This window comes from Phasianus colchicus, chromosome 1, assembly GCF_987193195.1.
Source record: "Phasianus colchicus chromosome 1, bPhaCol1.hap1.1, whole genome shotgun sequence".
NCBI lineage: Eukaryota > Metazoa > Chordata > Aves > Galliformes > Phasianidae > Phasianus > Phasianus colchicus.
Genome location: NC_143436.1, coordinates 120,581,234 through 120,600,889, shown reverse-complemented (window position 1 = coordinate 120,600,889; position 19,656 = coordinate 120,581,234). Strand labels below are relative to the sequence as shown.

Sequence of the window (19,656 nt, the reverse complement as noted above, 5' to 3'; positions counted from 1 at the left end):
AGTAACACCTCCTATTTTATTATGTTGATTCACGATGACAGAGGCAGATGTTGGTGGTATGACAGCAGAGGTTGAACCTTCCCACCAATATCCCATTACATTTTGTTGCTGTGTGACAGATGGTAACACGGGCATTCTGACATGGAAGTGCAGATGAAGTAAAGGTGTGTCACTGAATTCCTCCATGCAGAAAAAATGGCACCCACTGACATTCATCAGTGTTTGCGAATGTTTCTGGAGACCAACCAGTGGATGTGAGTACAGTGGGTGGTGCCTTTCAGTGGTGGCAACAGTGACAATAGGTCACCTCAGCTGGTGCAGGTTTTTATAAGCACAGCATGCAGGCTTTTGTTCATCACTGATGAAAATGCATCATGAAAATGCAGTGGTAATGACTGTTAAAAAATAGTGTTTTGTAGCTGAGGATTTGTTCTATCAAATAGTGTTATTGTGCTCTTTGTATCTGTTGTAGTTTCCATGGAAATAAATGCGAGGTATTACTTTCAGAACAACTTACATAAAAAGATTGAAGGCTCACACCTTATATTTTTTTCATTGTACAAGGTTAAGGTGAAGCATAAACATCAGAACACTGGTGCATGTTTATATTCGCACGAAAAAGAAATACTTTGGCTCTGCAGTAAGAGAAGAATTTAGCTAAACTCACCATAAAGACCACCCCTTTTAATATTGTCTCTTCTTTTATTACACATAATCCACTATTCCTGTTCCATAACCAGGAATGCAGAACAGGAAATTAGATATTACATTCTTTGTTCATTCTGAATTTGGTGAAGTCTTTTTTAAACTCTTTTGTCTATATTCATTCTTTTTAAAAAAGAAACCAAATTAATTTAAATAATTACTTTTTCTTTAATAAAGCATTTATACCACTTTTTCTCAAACTTCTAAATATTCTATTCCCTGATCTCAGATTAAATCATTCCTGAATATATACATATTTCTCATTAGTTTCTGTGCTCTCTTATTTCATCAGTACTTTTCTGTGTTAAGCAAAGTGGACAAGAAGAAAGTGTTGATATAAATGTACAAAGAAGATGCTTCCCATGGAGTGTTGCAGAATTAGGAAGTTCAGTCTTCATACAAATATATAAAATGTTTCAGATGATATCCATTCATGGAATCCGTTTGGTTTCTTGTCAGACCTGCATAACAAATACAAGACCAGAAATTAATAATTTATCAGTGATCTAACAGATGTTTCAAGAGAATGCAGAGAAGTACTTGCAAGTTGTAAGGGGGAGTATATTGCCAGCACCTGCAGTGTACTTGTTTACACCTGAGCTCGGGGAATAGAGAGTGGGTATGAAACGAATCTTGATCCACTAGCTTTTTCCACCCACTATCCAAGAATCCATCTGATGAAACTTCATGACTCTCTCAAAAGTTCATAAACTCTTAAAGCGTTGAGTTTTGCCCTCAGTAAGGGTACCTGCATCCCTTGTCCCTCTCCACTGCCCCAGCACTACAACTTGTCCCAGGGAAGTCCCAGTGCTATTCCAGCAGGCACAAGCTGCAAGTCCAGTGGCACAATACAGCAGCAGGACTGTGGCACAGATCCTGTTTCTGCTTTAATTTTCAGGATCAACCATTACTGAACACGGTAGAATCATAGAATCCTTAGAGTTGAAAGGGACCTCCCGAAGGCCATCTAATCCAACTCCCCTGCAATGAACAGGAAGATGCACAGCTAGATCAGAGCCTTACCCAGCCTCACCTTGAAAGTCTCAAGGGATGGGACATCAACCGTATCGACTAGACAGTCCGTTCCAGTGCCTCACCTCCCTCACTGTATAAGATTTTTTTCCTTATAACCAGCCTAGATTTACTCTCTGAAGTTGAAGCCATTTCACCTTGTTCTGTCACCACAACCCCTACTAAAGAATCCGTCCCCTTCTTTCCTGTAGTTCCCCTTTAGATACTGAAAGGCCTCTATCAGGTTACCTTGCAGCTTTCTCTTCTCCAGGGCGAACAGCCCCAGCTCTCTCAGCCTTTCCTCATAGGAGAGGCATTCCATTCCATGGATAAAACTTTTGATACAGTACACTCGATGCAGCAGCACAGTAGTGTCTGTTGTATATATCCCATCAGTGTTAATTTATTTATTATGTTAAGCAGTGTAAGGGGGTGTTAGCTGCTGTCTGTGGAATGATAAGTAATTTCCATTGACCCATCTGCAGTGATTCTTTCCTGCAATGTCACAGCTAATTTGAAACAGCATAGGATTGAATCCTGTTCTCTTACTGGGGTATTGGAGGTTGCCATTACATCAGTGGTTCCAGACAGCCTCAATACTGAGGAAAGGGGTTTGAAAATATCTTTCAGTTTTTCAAGACATTAACTTTCTTAGAGCAGATGTTTAATGAAATAGGATTTAAGTATTTGGTGTGAAGAAATATCTCTATATCTTTTTTTTTAATTTTCTTAAATTAGTGAACCTGTATTGAATGCTCAGAAAGTAAAGAAAAAGCCACATCATGGTGAAAAAATGGCAACCTTCTGTATTTCACAATATGTCATTTAAACAGGGTTTGCTACACTTTGTGTTGGGGCTGTACGCATTTGAACAAATATTGGAGGGACATTCGAAAGACTCAAACTACTTAGCTTTGAGAAGACACTGATGGAGAAAAGAGGTGCTGTTCAGAAAACCCTTACATGAACTCCTTGGAAATGTTGGTAAGTTTTGAATAAAGAAGTCTAAAGAAAAATAACTGGAGTTGAAAAAGGGAGAAGGAGTTATTGTCCAAAGGAAAGAGATAAAAAACAAACAAACAACAAAAAACAGTGCTACTAGCATGATCTTTGGCCATTAACAATCAAGCTTAATCAAGTCTTAAACTGACTCAGTGATGCAGTGTACTAGTCTGCTTCAGCTAAAACTTCCCCACAATCAGGTAATTTTTTGTACTTCTGATCTCAAAAACAAAATCAAACCTTGAAGCTGTATTTGATGGCTCCCCAGGATACGCATGCACGTGTAATCCTGTCCTGTATAATTACTGCCTGCCTACACACACTCTCTTATGTTTCAGTTGAGTATTCTCTTTCAAACTGTTCTGTGCCTGTTCCTGAATATCACAAGGTGACTGTTTTGCAGTGGTGGGTGGATAAAACATTACTAGCTATGATTAAATGCAAATGCTCATGCCTGGGCTCAGAATAGAGGGTATCTATTAGCACCGGTGTGCTCAGCACAGTGGGCACAAAGAAATATAATTCAGCACTTGGTGGCACGAATGTTTTCAGATCTTTCCACTTAAAGAGAACAGTGTCAGGCTGTTTCTAAATATATTGTGGGCAGGTTCAAGAGTGAGTGACAGCTGTAACTCAGCGTCCTCTTTTATAGCTTATGTGCTTTTTTTTATATACCTTTCTAGCAGATTCATGGTTAAGTTTGTACTTCCTTCAAGTGCCATCCTGCAGGAGACATCTGCCCTGCGTAGGAACTCCATGCTCATCTTTCCCTACCTTAGTCACCAAGTAGTTTAGCCTTTCCTTACTTCCTGAGCCCATTATAGCAACTGTTCTGTGCTGTACGCACCAAGAGATCCAGCCTTCGGGGATCTTGATGCAGGTATGAAAAAAATACAGCCCAACTTTCACTAGTGGTGCCCAGTGACAGGATAGGAAGTAATCGACAGAAATTGGAATACATGAAATATCATGTAGACAGGAAAATGAACCTTTTTAATGTAACAGCTCTCTAACACTGGAGCAGGTTGCCCATAGAGGCTATGTAGTCTTCACCCTTGGAGTTGGACAGGCCTGGGTGTCCATCTTCGGTGCACCCAGCCCTCAGAGACCTGCAGGGGCTGCCTGTGCACCAAGCAGGGGTCAGGACAGGTGATCTCTAGGGGTGCCCTCCAGCTTCAGCCAGCCAATGAGTTTGGGCATGGCTTATGGTCTCAGGAGAGCTTGTCCCTCTGTTGTGAGGGTCAGGGTGGTTTTGTGGATGAGGTGAAAGATCCTTATTTGCCCCTGCTTCTCTGTGGGTATGTCAGTGCATTTACAAACTAAAACAACAAAGTGTAATTTGCCATATTATTGTGTGACTAAACCTGCAAATAATCAGCTGCTTGGGTTATTTTCAGCTGCATGCTCAATTTCTTCAAGTACTCCCTTGTCCTTCCCCAGTTTTTCCCCTCATTGCTCCCAGATATTTGATACCTGTCTCTTGCTGAAATCCATGTTAATATCACTTAATACTTTGATGACCTCAAGGTTTAAGTGTCGCAGCTGGCATCATATCACATAGAACTGAACACATGTTTCTCTACTTCCCCAGTGGCACAGGACTCTCATTAGGCAGAACATTCACCAAAAGGTCTGTTATCTCCAGTCCTCCCAGTCACAACAGAGATATAGCAGACTTAATCCAGAGAAAACCAGTTGTCTAGGAGGCCATATCCCAGAAGGAACCATTCCTAGAGGCATTCAAGACTAGGTTGGATGGGGCCCTGGGCAGCCTCATCTAGTGGGTGGCAATTCTGCAACCTAAGCCATTCTATGATTCTATGAAGACTCATTAATTAACAAGAGGAGCAAAAAATTAATACAGCCACCAGGACCCTGTTACTTACAATCCAAATGCAGGACCAACCAAAGTGTCATGGTAAGCCTTACCAGAGAGCTCAGATGCAGAGGAAAATAAAGCCCAATTCTTCTTCTTGAATTTGGTATAAAGCACACTGCTTGCAAGTAGTGCTATTTTAACACCTGCTAATAATATTATCTTTCTCTCAAGTGTACTTCCCGCTCTCTGGTTGCTTATAATTGCAGTCAGTGGACCCTCTATTATCTCCCCATGATGCTTCAATCCACTCAGACCTCCTTCTGGCCAGCTACAGTTCTCTCTCCCAGATCCCAAAGGCACGTTATTTTTAGAGCTCAAACTCCTCCAGACATCAACGGGAGTCCACAAACTCAAAAATAGGTTGCTTATGGTACATTAAAAATCCTCACAGTTATGTTCTCTGGTTATTCTTTCAGCTGCTGCAGCTTATCTATTAGTGCCTCTTTTGCCACTTCAACCTTATTCTGTTGAACAACACTGCATTTTAAAGAAAACAGAAAGGTATGTACTTGACAGAAAATGCAAGCTTAAATGTTGTCATGATTAAGATTTAAGCTTAGAAGCTTTCCTGAATCACAGAATTAGCTTTTTTCCAGTCCTCAAGCCGTTCTTCTTTCCCATTTTGAGAATCTGCAGGGCTCTGATTACAGTCAATGAGATGCCACAGTTAGCTTCTATAGCAAAAAAAAGCTAGGTTCCTGAGTTTTCTAAACAAAGGGGAAAAAAGTGATGGCTATTTTAATGTAAGAGATTATTTAGTTTATGTGTTTGTTCAACATAAAGGAAACTTCTAAAATAAATCTAAATAAATAAATCCATGAGTTTCAAAATCTCACTTTAAAAAAAAAAAAACAACAATTTTTAATGTTGCATCTCCTTTTTTTTTTTCCCTACTGTAAATGTGCCCAAAGAGGTGAACTGCAAGCAGATGAAAGATTTATTTAAAAAAAAAAAAGCACCAATAATCCCAAACTGTCAGTATTTTCTGTTCTTCTACAACATGTTAGTTGAAAGAAGAAATAAGAAATTAATCTAGATGTTGTCTGTACCTCCATACATGCAACAAAATCACCACGTTCAGTGCTAATATTATATAATTAAAGACTGTACACGAATCACCAGATGGCTAAGTAAAATTTCTCTTTATCCAAACAGCTTACAGCCCTATATATTTAACCCTAAAATTCTGATAAGGCAGCTGGTTTTGTAATAAGTGCCCTCACAAAGGAGAAAACAGGCATATAGCATTAGCACTTCATAGAAAATCAGTGATTATAGCAAGTGCACAAAGGTTCAGTAAATGCCTCCCACTCAGCAAGCTTCCAAAGTGAACGACCACATGATGTTTACTCCTCACCAGAACCCATTTATAGATCTCTTACTCACCACTGTCACAGTCGTACATGCAACGTTTAAGAAGGCAGCAAAAAGTCCTCCATTTGGAAGGGGACAGGGTGGTTACAGTGGGAGAACTGCATCTTTTCTTTAGAATAATGTTTCACCAAACAGTGAAACGTGGTTTTAAACATGCAAACTTTAAAGTCTATAATCATCGGAAAACATTAATTACATACCCTGGCTATACAGAGATTGACAACAGGCATGGATGCTTGAGAAAGTTTTGCACAGGAAAACTTTGGTTAAAAAGGTAAAAAGTGTCTCTTCAAGTGCAAAATAATGATAATGACTTCCTACGGAGTTAGGAGACCCAGGAGAGACTTTTGCTCCCACAACTTTTAAGTGACATCTGGGCATTCCCAGTGAATAAGCACTCTGGGAATGAAAAGGGTATCAATTTCAGTAAGATAAGAAGGGGAAGAGGTCATGAACTTTTCTTAGTCTGGAGCAGATTTAACCTAGAATTCCAACACACTGATCTTCAAAAGGAAAAGCTTCTGCAAAAAGGTGTGTGGAATGTGAAATAAAAGTGGACTGTCTCCTTTGACTCCCTAATTCTGTTTCCCTATTGGTGAAGGCCTTGTGCTTCCTGAGATAGTAATCTCAAGTTCAAAGAGATCTGCTTTAATTCAACTGCTCTCACTTCCCGTTAGCGGGCACCACTTGCTGAGATCATCTTCTCCTGTTCCACTGCTTTAACATTGATATCATGTCTGGAATTACTGTCTGCACAAGCAGAGGAAGAAGCAGTAGGAAGTTAAATGTGCTCAAAGTGAACATACTAGAACTGTGATAGGGATAAGAAAGACCATTCAGGTAGCAAAGAGAGCTTCATCCTTTGAATTCCCCCCAGTGATAGCTGATTGACTCAATTAAAAGATTTACTTTAAATTAAACCATGTTTTACTTCTTCTATGTTTGGATTATTATTTTTTTTTTTTTCAAATTATTTCAGCATATTTCTTATGTTTCTGGTCAGGAAAAAGTAGCAGCTCTCACATACTTGAAGATATCTCCTAAAACTTCTCAAATACATTTCCTCTCACACATCTTTTCTGGACGTGGCCTTGGACAGCCTGCTCTGGGTGTCCCTGCCTGACCAGGTGTTGGCCTAGATGGACTAAGAGGTCTCTTCTTACACCAGTCATCCTGTGAGCCTACTATTCTGTGAAATATTGAAAAGATTAAATAGTTTCTCCTATTTTTTGATTCCTTCTCTTATGTTTTGGCTTCTTACCTATAGTAAATTGAAATGCATAGGAATGCAGCTGAAAAACAGATTCACACAAATACACAGAGTTTCAGTACAAAAAAAAGTCAGATTTTTTTTTTTTTTTTGAGGTTTATCTGACAAATAATGTCAGAAACAAATGCTGAAATACAAAAATCATCATTTTTATGACAACTTTTTCTTATCTTTATCATGGCATTTACTGAAAGACATATGTGCATTTTCTCATGCATATGTTGTTCTTCAAACTAACTTACAGCTATCTTTAGGCAGTATGACATGGGGAACTAAGGAGAGTTCTGACCCAATTCACTCCCTATATGCTGCCGTAGTGTATAACATCTTGCTCCTTACATTAACACAAAGCTTAGTCAGCAAAGAAGCTTGCAAAGGAGAGGCAATTCAGTGTGGTGGCTCTGAAATGACAGCTATCAAACGGAGGTCTTTCAGATCAATATGTTAGGGCAGCAAGTTTACCTCCTGCCAAATATAGAACATAACAATCTTGAAATGTATAAATTGGGCACTCAGCTGACATTACATAATTAAGAAGAATGGCACTGCACTGAACTAATGACTGCTGTAATAGTTTGAGTGGTAAAAAAGATTAGATAACAGCATGTGTTGGAAGCTCTTTGGAAGATTTTTGGCTCTGCGTAGTTGTATGAAACTGTGCTTGGTTGCTATGCTGTCCTCTTAGTTATTTGAAGATTGTAACTACTTGGGCACAGCAGCTGAATTAAGCAAGTGGTTCACAGTGAGTTAATATGCATGAAAAAGAGAACGTGAACATTCATAGATGTATTATTCATGGTGAGGTTTGTGCATGGACTCCTGGTGGAAGCTGGTTGAAGCAGCTTCAAGGTAACCAGCTGCACTGTTGCCTTCTCAAGATGAGAAGATGCCTGCAGCTGGTAATTGAGGAATAGATCTCACACCTGAAAAACGTATTATGATTTTTTTTTCCTTTTGAATAACATCTGTTCTTAGAGATGAGCCAATCTTTTCACGTGTATGAATAAGATAACATGAGAGATTGTAGGTTTCAACAAAAATTACAGATTTTACTGTTGTTATGTGATTACAGAGTCATGGAATGGCTTGCACTGGAAGGGACCTTAAAGATCATCTACTTCTAGCATTGATCACTACTTCCAATCTCAAATTAATTCACTGACAACTAATGGCAAATTAGTCCTCCAGAGACCAGTAGACTTCATAGACTTTTGTGCTTACTGAATACCTGATCATTTGCTTTGGAAAGGTAAAAAATATCTGTTGTATAGAATGTAAAGAAGTCTAGTTGCTGCTTAGAGTATAATATCTTGAAGTTTTTCTCACGTTACGTTTTCCTTAAGCCTTCCTCCCTACAAAGAACTGGAAAAACAAACAGAGGTGGCAGCTCTCAGAGATCCAAGCCAAGTTTTGCAGGGCAGGGTTCCACATTTAGGAACTCTGTCTAAGGACTTCAGTGCTCTTACACGCATCTAGAAATCCTGGGCTCATACAGGCATCTGGCATCTCCAAACTCCTTGCTACAGATTTGCAGTAAGTCAAGGAGCTCTGTAAGTAGAGCCCTCAGCACTCTTTGATTCCATGTCCAGACTGAGAATCTTTGGGGTAGGTAACCCACCCCACACCTGGAAATCACCAGGTTGCCCTCACCTCCCAGGATATTTCTAGGGAAGATCCCCTAGAAACAAACGCTGATTGTTTCCTTGGAAAAAAAAGGAAAACTGAAATATTTCTGTTTTTTTCCTGAAAGTATAATAATTCAAAATTTTGGATCTTTGAAAAGACCTGATGCCCATAAAGCCATGATTCTTGATATGAGTTATATTGTTTTTCTGTTTTTCTTGATAATCAAAAACAAAATGCAGATGATGCAAATGATATTACATATAGTTCCTAACAGACCAATGTGTTGCAACTAGTATCACTTGCAAAAGTGAAGCAAACAAACAAATCAGATTTCAGCATTTCCAGTGGAAAAGAAAGGACATCTTCCTAATAACAAACGTCCCTTCTTCCTGATTAATACTACTTCAGAAAGTTTTGGATTTGTAATCTGTGACAAACATTATACTCCATGGACCCTGAAAATGTATTACAAAATTTTCTCCCTTCTCCTCAGCCTTATCAGTCTCTTTTTGTTTTTTCTTCTGCTTGATCTCTTGGCTCAGGTCAGAAACTCACATATAACAATACATTATGGCCCGTTAGTTATTATCATTTAGATGAAGAAGATTTTTTTAGCTTATTGATTCGCTACAATGTATTTATTGCTACAAATGTGCTGGTTTTAGGGATGAAAATCAACAGTTTCTTAAAACTGGGAAAGCGTATCTTGTAGTGTCTCATATCCAAATAGCTCATAGAAACTGAGTCCTTACGGATTGTTTCCAAAAGAGTAGTACAAAGAAAACATACAAATTCTGATACACTTTCTGTTATTTTACTACTGCTTCTGTGACTTTCTCCAAAGTTACTATTCACACTTTCTCTGCATAGTTTACATGTCTGGAAGCACACTGGTTGTGGCATATGTTTACCTCACATTAAATTCAGGTTTCCATTTTAATTTTCTGCTTTTCATTAATGCTTACCTTCCTAATTCTTATAAAGTGTCATCCCTATAAAAAGATTTTGCAGACTCATCTTCAATTGCTTTGGGAGTCTATTGAGGTCATTATGATTTTTAATGGGAAGCAAAGATCAAACAGTATATAATAAAAACTGTTTAAAACTACTGATGAGAAACTGCAATAGCTCTTTCTATCTGTTAATGAGAACTATGTTATGGTACTTACTACCTTTGTAATTATTACCTTCTGAAGGGAAAATACAACTTCTCCTCTGGGGTACTTTACTAAGTCCTGTTATGCTTGTGCGGGTGTGTGTCTATAATTATTGTCCTTTGTAATTACTAATCAATATAGGGAGGAAACTCTTTTCTGAGTTCATATTAAGTTGTTCTCATCCGCCTAAACCACCTTCTCTTTAAAAACCATTTGAATTCTCCTTGTGGGATTGCTCAAGGACTTGGTCTCCTTTTTAAGGTATCATCCTGATTGTATTAGCAAGTATGCCCAAACAGTCTGTTAATGAAACCACATGACTTACATGCATTAAACAGTAAAAATATGGCACTGAGATTAGAAAGGGATTTCCAGTACAGTCCAGTTTTAATTTATTTTCATTCCATGTAATAGTAACTTAGATTCTCAAGATAAAACCTTACAAAAAGAAAGAAAGTTCAGGAACTGTTGTACAGAAAATTCATCAGCAAGGAGATAAAGGCCTAAGAGCCAATGCTGCAAAGTACTTATTACCTCCTCTGAGATGCTACAAATCCTATTGATTTCCCCTATGATAGCCAAAACCACTTATCAGCTTTCAGGCATAGGGTGAAAATTAGACAGTAGAAATGTACCTGGGTGGAGGTGCACTGTGAAAATAAAAAAGATGTTGCTATGTCCTAATGAGAAAAAAAAATAATTAGGCTGGTAATCATGATGTTTACGGGATGAACATATGTACAGAAGGGGACAGGCTAAGCATTATTAGAAATAAAATAACGATTGGTAAGATTTAAAAAGCAGTAATAAGAAACAAATTTCATAAAAAATTAAAAGAAAAGCAGTGCTATCAGAAACAGCAGGACTTTGTGTGTGTGTGTGTGTATGCACTGAAAATGATGAAGGCACTGTAAGGAGGCACTCGCTGTTGTAAAATGAAATGCACCTACTGAGAGTTAATTGCATTACTGGGATTTGCCAACCAGGATGTGTCTCTGAAAGCAAACTTTCCAGCTAGGAGAAAATGTATATGGTGGTGAGTGCTCTCACTGCAAAGACTCCCTGCAGTCAGCTCTTGGTCACCAACCACAGAGATAACAGAGGGTAAATGTCTCACGGGTGTCTGAGGGTGAAGTACAAGAGGCAAGGACATGGCGACTGGTATTGCTCTCTGTAACCTTGGTTTAACATGGGAAAATATAAAGCTAAAATGCAGAATTCCTGGGATTCCAGGAAGGTCATGAGATATCCCACCACAAGCACTACAGTACCTAGGGAAAAAACCCTCTCATGCCATGAAAGGCAGAATAAGCCATGGGTCCAAGAGCATTTTGCAAAACTTTGCTGCCTGCTCTCTTGGCAGCCCCATTCACTTCAGTCATAGCATCACCCCTGCCAGTGTATGAAAATACGTGACAGGGCCAGGCTCACATCTTAGAGTGAGCCATGAACAGTTACGCAGGCCAGCCACTGAAGGAGGACATCTTGCAGCCTTGGAAATCCTCAGTTGGTAGCTTGGTCTATGACATTTTGCAAAAATCTTAACAGCCCTTGTTTGCACCAAGCCTGCAGCATCAATGGCACTGCATGATCAGTGCCATTTTCAGCACAGCATAAAGACCACGCTGCTCATTTATTGGCACGGAAAGTTGTAGAAATACTTATTTCAGATGTAATTATTCTGCTATTTCAGAGTGGGCAGGAAACTAGAAGTCCAACAAGTTAAACAAAGCTTCTCATGGAAAGTGCTTGATTTAGCTTAAAAACTTTGATCCTTTCTCAGGAAATTGAAAATCCTCAGATGTTCTGTGCTTTGAAAATTCAAGCCACTCCATTTTATTTTATATTTTTTGAAAAATGGTTGATTTGGGGTAGACTGAAATTTGAAGAAAGGTGATTTTATTTTTACTGACACTTTTATGCGATAGTAATGATTCTTCCAGCTAAATCTTTTCAGCAGTCTTAACATAGTCAAGCACTGCAATATAAGTATTTGTGTGGATGAGCTATTAGCTTCAAGATCGTGCTGTTTCATGAACACTCTAAACACTAACAGGCATAATTGTGCTATGTAATTAAATGATGAAAAATGACTTTTGAATAAGTTGTATTAATACACTACAGAATTTCTAGAGGGAGGTACTTGCCTCAGACTTCCTTTACACTCGTGCTTCATTCGGTGTTAACTCTCCATATTAAATGTTTAGTTTAAATTATGTACAAATCTTTCTCATTAATCCAAAAGCAACAACTCACTTGTATTTTTAAAATAAAAATTTGTAAGCAAGAGATTGTAAATTTTTGTTTTGTGGGAGTAGTAGAGTTGCAGGGAAGATACCTGTCAAGCCCACAAGCAGATGTCCCCATTAATGACACGTCTGAAGTGCCACTGATGCCTGATTACATCTGTGGAGCTGATTTTTCGAAAATGATTGAGAAACTACATGATAAAAACTGCATATTAAAATAATATTAAGTTGATAAAGGACTCTTGTAGGTATCAGTTAATCAGATGAGACTGAACGCAAAGCCTAATCGTGCTTATTTGTATCCAAAACTTAAGACATAGGTATCAAATTTTCTTTCAGCTGTACTTCAAGTGTACAGTCAGGATGTTAATTCATCTGCACCAGTGAACCCATAAACAGTCACCCTCAGCTTCCATACTTCCTGACTTTTCAGTTCCTACCACACTTGCACCTTCTCTGAACATTTTTATTTCACTATTCTCCAGAATTCACATATCCTCCAGTGCTCTGCCATTCATATTTCATCACAAATACTTTCCACCTCCCATGGAACTTGAGTGTTTGAGGGAAAAGGTCTAAGCATTAGAAGTTAACTCATTAGACTTTCAAAGGCCATGTGTTTGAACCTTGGCAAGACAAATTTTGTCTTTCATTTGTCACTGAAGAAACTATGCATTTCATGCTGGTTTTAGAAAAGAATACTTTAAAAAAATGTTTTTGCAAAATGAAGTCTGATCATGTGTGTCCTGAAGGTAATTGAATTTTAATGCCATTTGTACATATGTAATTTGGGATTAAAGCTATATGTATTTATATCACGACTGTTTATGAATTTCTAATTCCAGGCAATGAAACTAGAAGCAAACACCATCTTTGTGTACTGCAAGCACAGACTTTCTTCTTTCAGTGAAGAGAAAGGGGAAGATGACAAGAGAATTATTAGGTTGGATAATTATGGAGAAAAACTGGAGTTTGCTTGATTTGTTATTTGAGCATTAGCATGGGCTGAAGCTGCAAACGTTTATTTAAAATGCAGTGAGCATTTATACCTTAGATTATGCCAAGCATCAAACTGGTCCAATATTTTCTGGAACATTTCTCCGCTGGGAAAGGTTTATGCTTTGGAAGTGTAACTTTTTATGGAAACATCTTGCTTCCAGCAATTCTCCTAGTGCAGTACGGAACATTGAGCATGACTGATCTGGGCAGTTTCTTATCAGCCCCCACAGTGGCTGCCCGGCAGCCTGCCTGGATGATGTTGCAGCTCCTTGCAATGGGTTTCTAAGGGCCAACATTTTCAGGCCTGTGAAACTCCCAACCTTAATTCCTGTTCAGCAATCCCACCATTGAGAACTTGCAGGAGACAGTCTTGCTAGTCAGGGGAGAAGTACTTTCTTTTTAAACTCTTTTGTATGGCTTAACCACAGCTGTTCTTGTACTCTTACACAGCTGAGGGCAGGACCCAGCTTTGCAGAATAACATAAAACTTGCGTTTCCATACCAGCCCCACAGTCCCCACCTCATCTCAGTCTCTTGCTCTAGTGATCTCCAGCTTCCATTCAGGTGTCTCATGCCAAATATATAAATACTGTCCTTCAAGGTTCATTCTGACAGTTCCAAACTCTAATAATCATATGGTATGTCCCACCTCCGTCAGACTGTGATAAATATATATAGAGAGAGAGAGAGACAGAGGTTTTCTCAGCATTTCATTTGCTTCTTGGTGATTTGGCTGTGAGGGTTTGCTTCTCTTCGTTTTTCTCTGCCATTGCAAAGGTCTCTTTAAAACATCCTACAGTGAATGGGTCAGAAGCAAAGCCCTATTCAGATGCTAAACAATACTCGTCTGTAATAAAAATGCCCTCTCCAGTCTGGGGTGATTCATTCTATACAATAAGACACAATTAATGAACACAACCGCTCTGAGACAAAGGGAAGGATAAGGAAATGGGAACTCAGTTATACTGGGTGTAATAATTAGCAGTTCTAGAATACCAACTGCTTGGCTGGTGACAAATAGCAAGAATATTATTTTTATGTAATAGGCTGAGCCATATCAGTACAGTATTTTGAAAGTATTTAGCCAGTTGAAGATGCAAAATCTTTATGAGTCACGCAATTAATATTTTTGGGAAGTTCACGAGGTACCTATCTGCATCTTACAGAGCTTGAACTGTTTTAGAAGTCTGCCCTCTAGTTGCCTGTGGGAGTTACTGGTCACAACGCATTATTTACATAACTATTTTGACTGTGGTCAGTCTCTCAGCAACAATACTTTCTCTTTCTTTACAGCAAAGCAAAGCAAAAGCAAAGCGGAAAGGGAAAGGGAAAGGGAAAGGGAAAGGGAAAGGGAAAGGGAAAGGGAAAGGGAAAGGGAAAGGGAAAGGGAAAGGGAAAGGGAAAGGGAAAGGGAAAGGGAAAGGGAAAGGGAAAGGGAAAGGGAAAGGGAAAGGGAAGGGAAAGGGAAAGGGAAAGGGAAGGGAAAGGGAAGGGAAGGGAAAGGGAAAGGGAAAGGGAAAGGGAAAGGGAAAGGGAAAGGGAAAGGGAAAGGGAAAGGGAAAGGGAAAGGGAAAGGGAAAGGGAAAGGGAAAGGGAAAGGGAAAGGGAAAGGGAAAGGGAAAGGGAAAGGGAAGGGAAAGGGAAGGGAAGGGAAGGGAAGGGAAGGGAAGGGAAGGGAAGGGAAATTAGATAATATAAGAAAAATAACTTAAAGTAAAATAAAGAAAATAGAATAAATAAAATGAAATGAAATAATGAAATAAAATATACTATCACTGTGTAAAGCCCCTAGATTCAAAGTATTAATGCTTTGAGCAATGTTCTACAGTAGAATCATAACATAAGAAACACAGGAAAAATCCCAATCTGCATTAAAAATAAATGCTTTGAAAAAAATAGCCTTTATTAATGACAAACCTACAAAGCACAGGCAGAAAAAATGACTGACAGAAAAATGACTTTCAGAAAAGAGCCTTTCACACTATAGCACTTCTCATTGCTGAAGAAGCAGCAGGACACACTGCTCATGTGCATTACTATTGAGGAGGGGACAGAAATAACATTTTAGCTCCTACAGATTTTCTAGAAAGAGAAAGAGTCATGGCAAGACATGCCCAGGTGCCTTTGTCATAAGGACAAAAAACTTACTGATAGTCAAAATAATAATAACAATTGTTATTATAGTTCTGTATGGAACAAGCACAGTGCCCATAGAAGGCACATGGCCCTACAGGCCCTGCCTCCCTTCAGGCAGTGTGTCCATCCTGCCAGCCTGGCCAGGCCATAAGGACAGGTTGGATATTAGAAAAACTTTCTTCTCCAAAAGAGTGATGAAGCAGTGGCACAGACTGCCCAGGGAGGTGGTGGAGTCACTGTCCCTGGAGGTGTTTAAGGCACTGAGGAACATGGTTAGTGTGCTTGGTGTGATGAGTTGGTGGTTGGACTAGGTGATCTTAATGGTCTTTTCCAGACTTAATTATTCTATGGTTCTGTCATTCTGTGACAGGTACAGAGGAGCAGCCTTTGCAGCTGAGTTGCTTTGTGTCAGACACAGACCAAGTTAGCAGGCACTCTGCCAAAATCCAGTTTTATTTTAAAGGCTCGGCTATAGTACATGGCTCTGCTGTAGTTTGGGCTGTTTATGGATTTGTTAGGGATTTAGCTAGCTCTTGGACAGTTTAAAACCCTGCAAGACACAACTCACTGCACCATGCTGCTCATCAGCTAAAGGAGAGCGTGCGCCCTGCATGCACAGGGTCAGTTAAAGCTCTTCCAGGGGCTTTCCTTGAAGTGTCAGGGCAGGGCACTTCTCCTCAACCAGGATGCTGTTGCTGGACCATACATTTGGTCACATCATACATCTGTGCTGGGGAATGAGGATGGGGAATGTGAGATGACGGGGCTGGGCCAGGGCAAGCACTGCCACTCTTGAAGCAATATCAATCATGAAGCTCTCTCAGCTTGGTTTTGTTGCTATTAATGCATGAAGAGCAAGTTCATGCCCCTTCTCAGTGTTTCCTCTCCAAGAAAGGAAATATAAAGCTCAGCCTTCTCTATCTCTGGGCAGCAACATCTAATTTATTCATAATGAATTCTGCCTCTTCTGCCACCTTATCCAAATGCAAATAGCCCACATTTGACTATCTACTTACACTTTCTAAAAATGCTGCTTTCTCCTGGTCATATGGCTTCTGCTCAACAGGATTCATTATGTGTGAGTGAGTGTTGTGCACATCTGATATGCCTACAGATAATATCACAGCACAACTGAACTGTGAGTAATCCTGGTACTATTCATCCACTTGTTTTATTTCAATATGTGCAATAAAAATGGGGGCCTGAGACAACAGTCATATTCTTGCAAATATAGTTACAGAAGAGGTGGAAGTTGGCTATAATATTTTCAAAATACTAAAATCTGGATTGGGAAGTCTCTGTACACTTTGCAAATACTTTATTTTCTGAAATGCTTAGTGATTAATATGAAGAAAAACACAATTCAGAAGTAGGACAAACAGAAGGATAAGAATGTGTGGTAAGAAAGTGACTACTAGCTGTCAAAACCAGCACAGTCTTTCTTTAACCCACATTCTCTGCATCTTCTTCTGAATACATTACACTCTTGTTCTGGATTTCATGGCCTCCTTGCCATGAAGAACAAAGAGATCTTAACAAGTCTTAACTTTGACAGCTACCTTGTGCCTCTTTAGCGATGAATGAGCACAAAAACAAGACTCACAGTATTGATTTAACTTGACATGTAATTGATTGAATTACAAAACTGTGTATTCTGACATCTGGTCTATGCAGAATATGTTTAATTCCTTGTATTATCCTGTTTCTTTAAAGCTTCTGAAGGTCATGTGATAATCGTCTCTTCTCTGGAAATATTGTTAAGGTAATATTCTATATACACAGCTGACTACACATTACATGACAGTACACTGTATACATATGCTGTGTTTATAGATTTTTGTTGTATATTACAGCTTCCAGTAGAAGTCTATTTTTTCTTGGAATTAATCTATTTCTTCAAATTGTAAATGAAAACATTGCATAATGGCTAAGAGGCAGGTGCCACTATAGGAATCTATGCTTTTTTAACCATAGGACAGCTTAGTTGGCACCTGGCCTGATTGCTGCTGATGGGGTTCACCTGGGTCAAAGAGGGAAAAGAATTCTGTCTCAGGAGCTGTCTGGGGAGAGCTCATTGACAGAGCTTTAAACTAGGTTTGAAGGAGGAGAGGGGTGATAAGCCTGCCCAAGACAAGGTGGGGGACAGTATAGCTAAGTTAGATGGATAAGGTTCTAGTGGGGGCCCTCAACCTTCTTCATTTCATGCTAGTGAAGGCAGCAGAGAGACTAAAGATAAATACTTCAAAGGAATTGAGTTATCCTCCAAGAAGTTGACAAGACTAGCCGCCCAGCTGAAGTGCCTTTACACCAACACATGCAGCTTGAGAAACAAACAGGAGAAGCTGGAAGCCATCATGCTACTGTAAGACCATGATGTAGCTGCCATTACCAAAAACTGGTGGGATGAGGCCCAACTGGAATTGGGCTTGGCAAGGTGTGCAAAGAAGAATAAGAAAGTCTTCTATAGGTACATCAGCCAGAAATGGAGAGTCCAGGAGGGTGTACACCCTTCTCCCCCCTTCTCAGAGGGGAATATAGGCAGGCTAGTAACAATAAACAAGAAGGCTGAATATTTTTGCCTCAGTCTTCACTAGCAACTGCTCTACACACAGCCCTCAAGTGGGTGGTTCAGAAGGTGGGAAATGGGGGAAAAATGCCCTGCTGGAAGGAAAGATCAAGTTCACAATCACCTGAGGCAACTGGACAACCATAATTCTATGGGTCCCAAGGGTATGTATTCCAGAGTCCTGAGGGATTCAGCTAATGTAGTTACCAAGACACTCTTGATGATATCTGAAAAGTCATAGCAGTCAGGTGAAGTTCCCCAGTGACTAGAAAAAAGTCAATGTCAAACTCATTTTTAGAAGGGTAGATTTAGAAGGGTCAGTTCCTATTGACCCAGGGAATAACTGACCTGTCGGCCTCACCCCAGTGCCAGGGAAGATCATGCAGCAGATCCTACTCTAAGGCACATGGAAGAGAGGGAGGTGATAGGGGATAACCAGCATGATTTCACCGAAGACAGGTCTTGCCTGACCAACTTTGTCACTTTTTATGATGGTGTCACCACATCAATGGACAAGGGAAGAGCCACTGATGTCATCTGTCTGGACATCAGTAAGGCCTTTGACAAAGTCCCCCACAACATCTTCTCTCCAAATTGGAAAGATATGAATTTGATGGGTGGACTGTTCAATGGATAAGGGACTGGTTACAAGATCATACACAGTGTGGTTCCATACCACCATGAACATGCAGATTGTGCTGGTGTGGCTCAGTGTCCAGTTGGAAATCGGTGAAAAGTGGTGTCCCTCAGGGGTCAGTGCTGGGATGGAAGCTCCTTAAAATCTTTGTCAGTGATGTCGACAGAAGCATTGGGTGTAACCTCAGCAAGTTTGCAGATGACACCAAGCTGTGGGATGCAGTCAACACACCTGAGGGATAGGATGTCATCCAGAGATACCTAGACAGGCTCAAGAAGTGGGTCCAGGTGAATTTCTTGGAGTTCAGCAAAACCAAATGCAGGGTCTTGCATCTGGGTCATGGCAACCCACACTATCAGTAAAGGGTGAGGGATGTAAGCATGGAGCACAGCCCTGGGACCTGGGCGTACTGGTGGATGGGAAGCTGGGCAAGAGCCAGTCTTGTGCCCTCGCAGCCCATAAAGCCAACCGTATCCTAGGCTGCATCAAAAGAAGCGTGGCCAGCAGGGTGAGAGAGGTGATCTTGCCCCACTATTCTGCACTGGTGAGGCTAGACCTGGAGTACTGCATCTAGATATGTAGTCCTCAGTACAGGAGAGAGTGAAGTGAGTCCAGAAGAGGGCCATAAAAGTGATCCAAAGGATGGAACACCTCTCCTATAAGGACAGATTGAGAAAGCTGGGGCTGTTCAGCCTGGAAGGCGCCAGTGAGACCTGAGAGCACCTTTCAGTATCTAAAGGGCGACTGTAAGAAAGAAAGGGACAGGCTCTTTAGCAGGGTCTTTGGTGACGGGACAAACTTTTCTGTTTGTGTTTCATAATACAAAATTGATTTTTTACTTAAAAAAAAAAAAAGAAAAAAGAATTAAAAAAAAGCTTTCTACTGATAAATAGAAAGATATGCCTCCAGGATAACTTTTGTTTGTTTGTTTGTTTTGAATTTCTACATACGTGATCTACAGCTTCTGTGGAAAAGACTTATTTTGCTCATTTAGCTCTGCAAGCTTTTCTCATATTTAATAAAACAGTTCCTTTCAGAGTACTCA

At 39.8% G+C, this 19,656-nt stretch overlaps 1 protein-coding gene across 2 annotated transcripts in view; it reads right to left on the bottom strand.

Annotated features, from left to right (window-relative positions):
- Positions 1-891: 891 nt before the first annotated feature.
- The window catches only part of SMPX (small muscle protein X-linked), a 45,313-nt gene continuing 26,548 nt past the window's right edge, over positions 892-19,656 (bottom strand). The window contains exon 6 of one of the 2 annotated variants that reach the window (XM_090124629.1): positions 892-1,166. The gene's annotated coding sequence lies outside the window, so the exon portion shown is untranslated. The remainder of the gene's footprint in view (positions 1,167-19,656) is intronic. The other variant, XM_090124626.1, reaches the window with a different exon arrangement.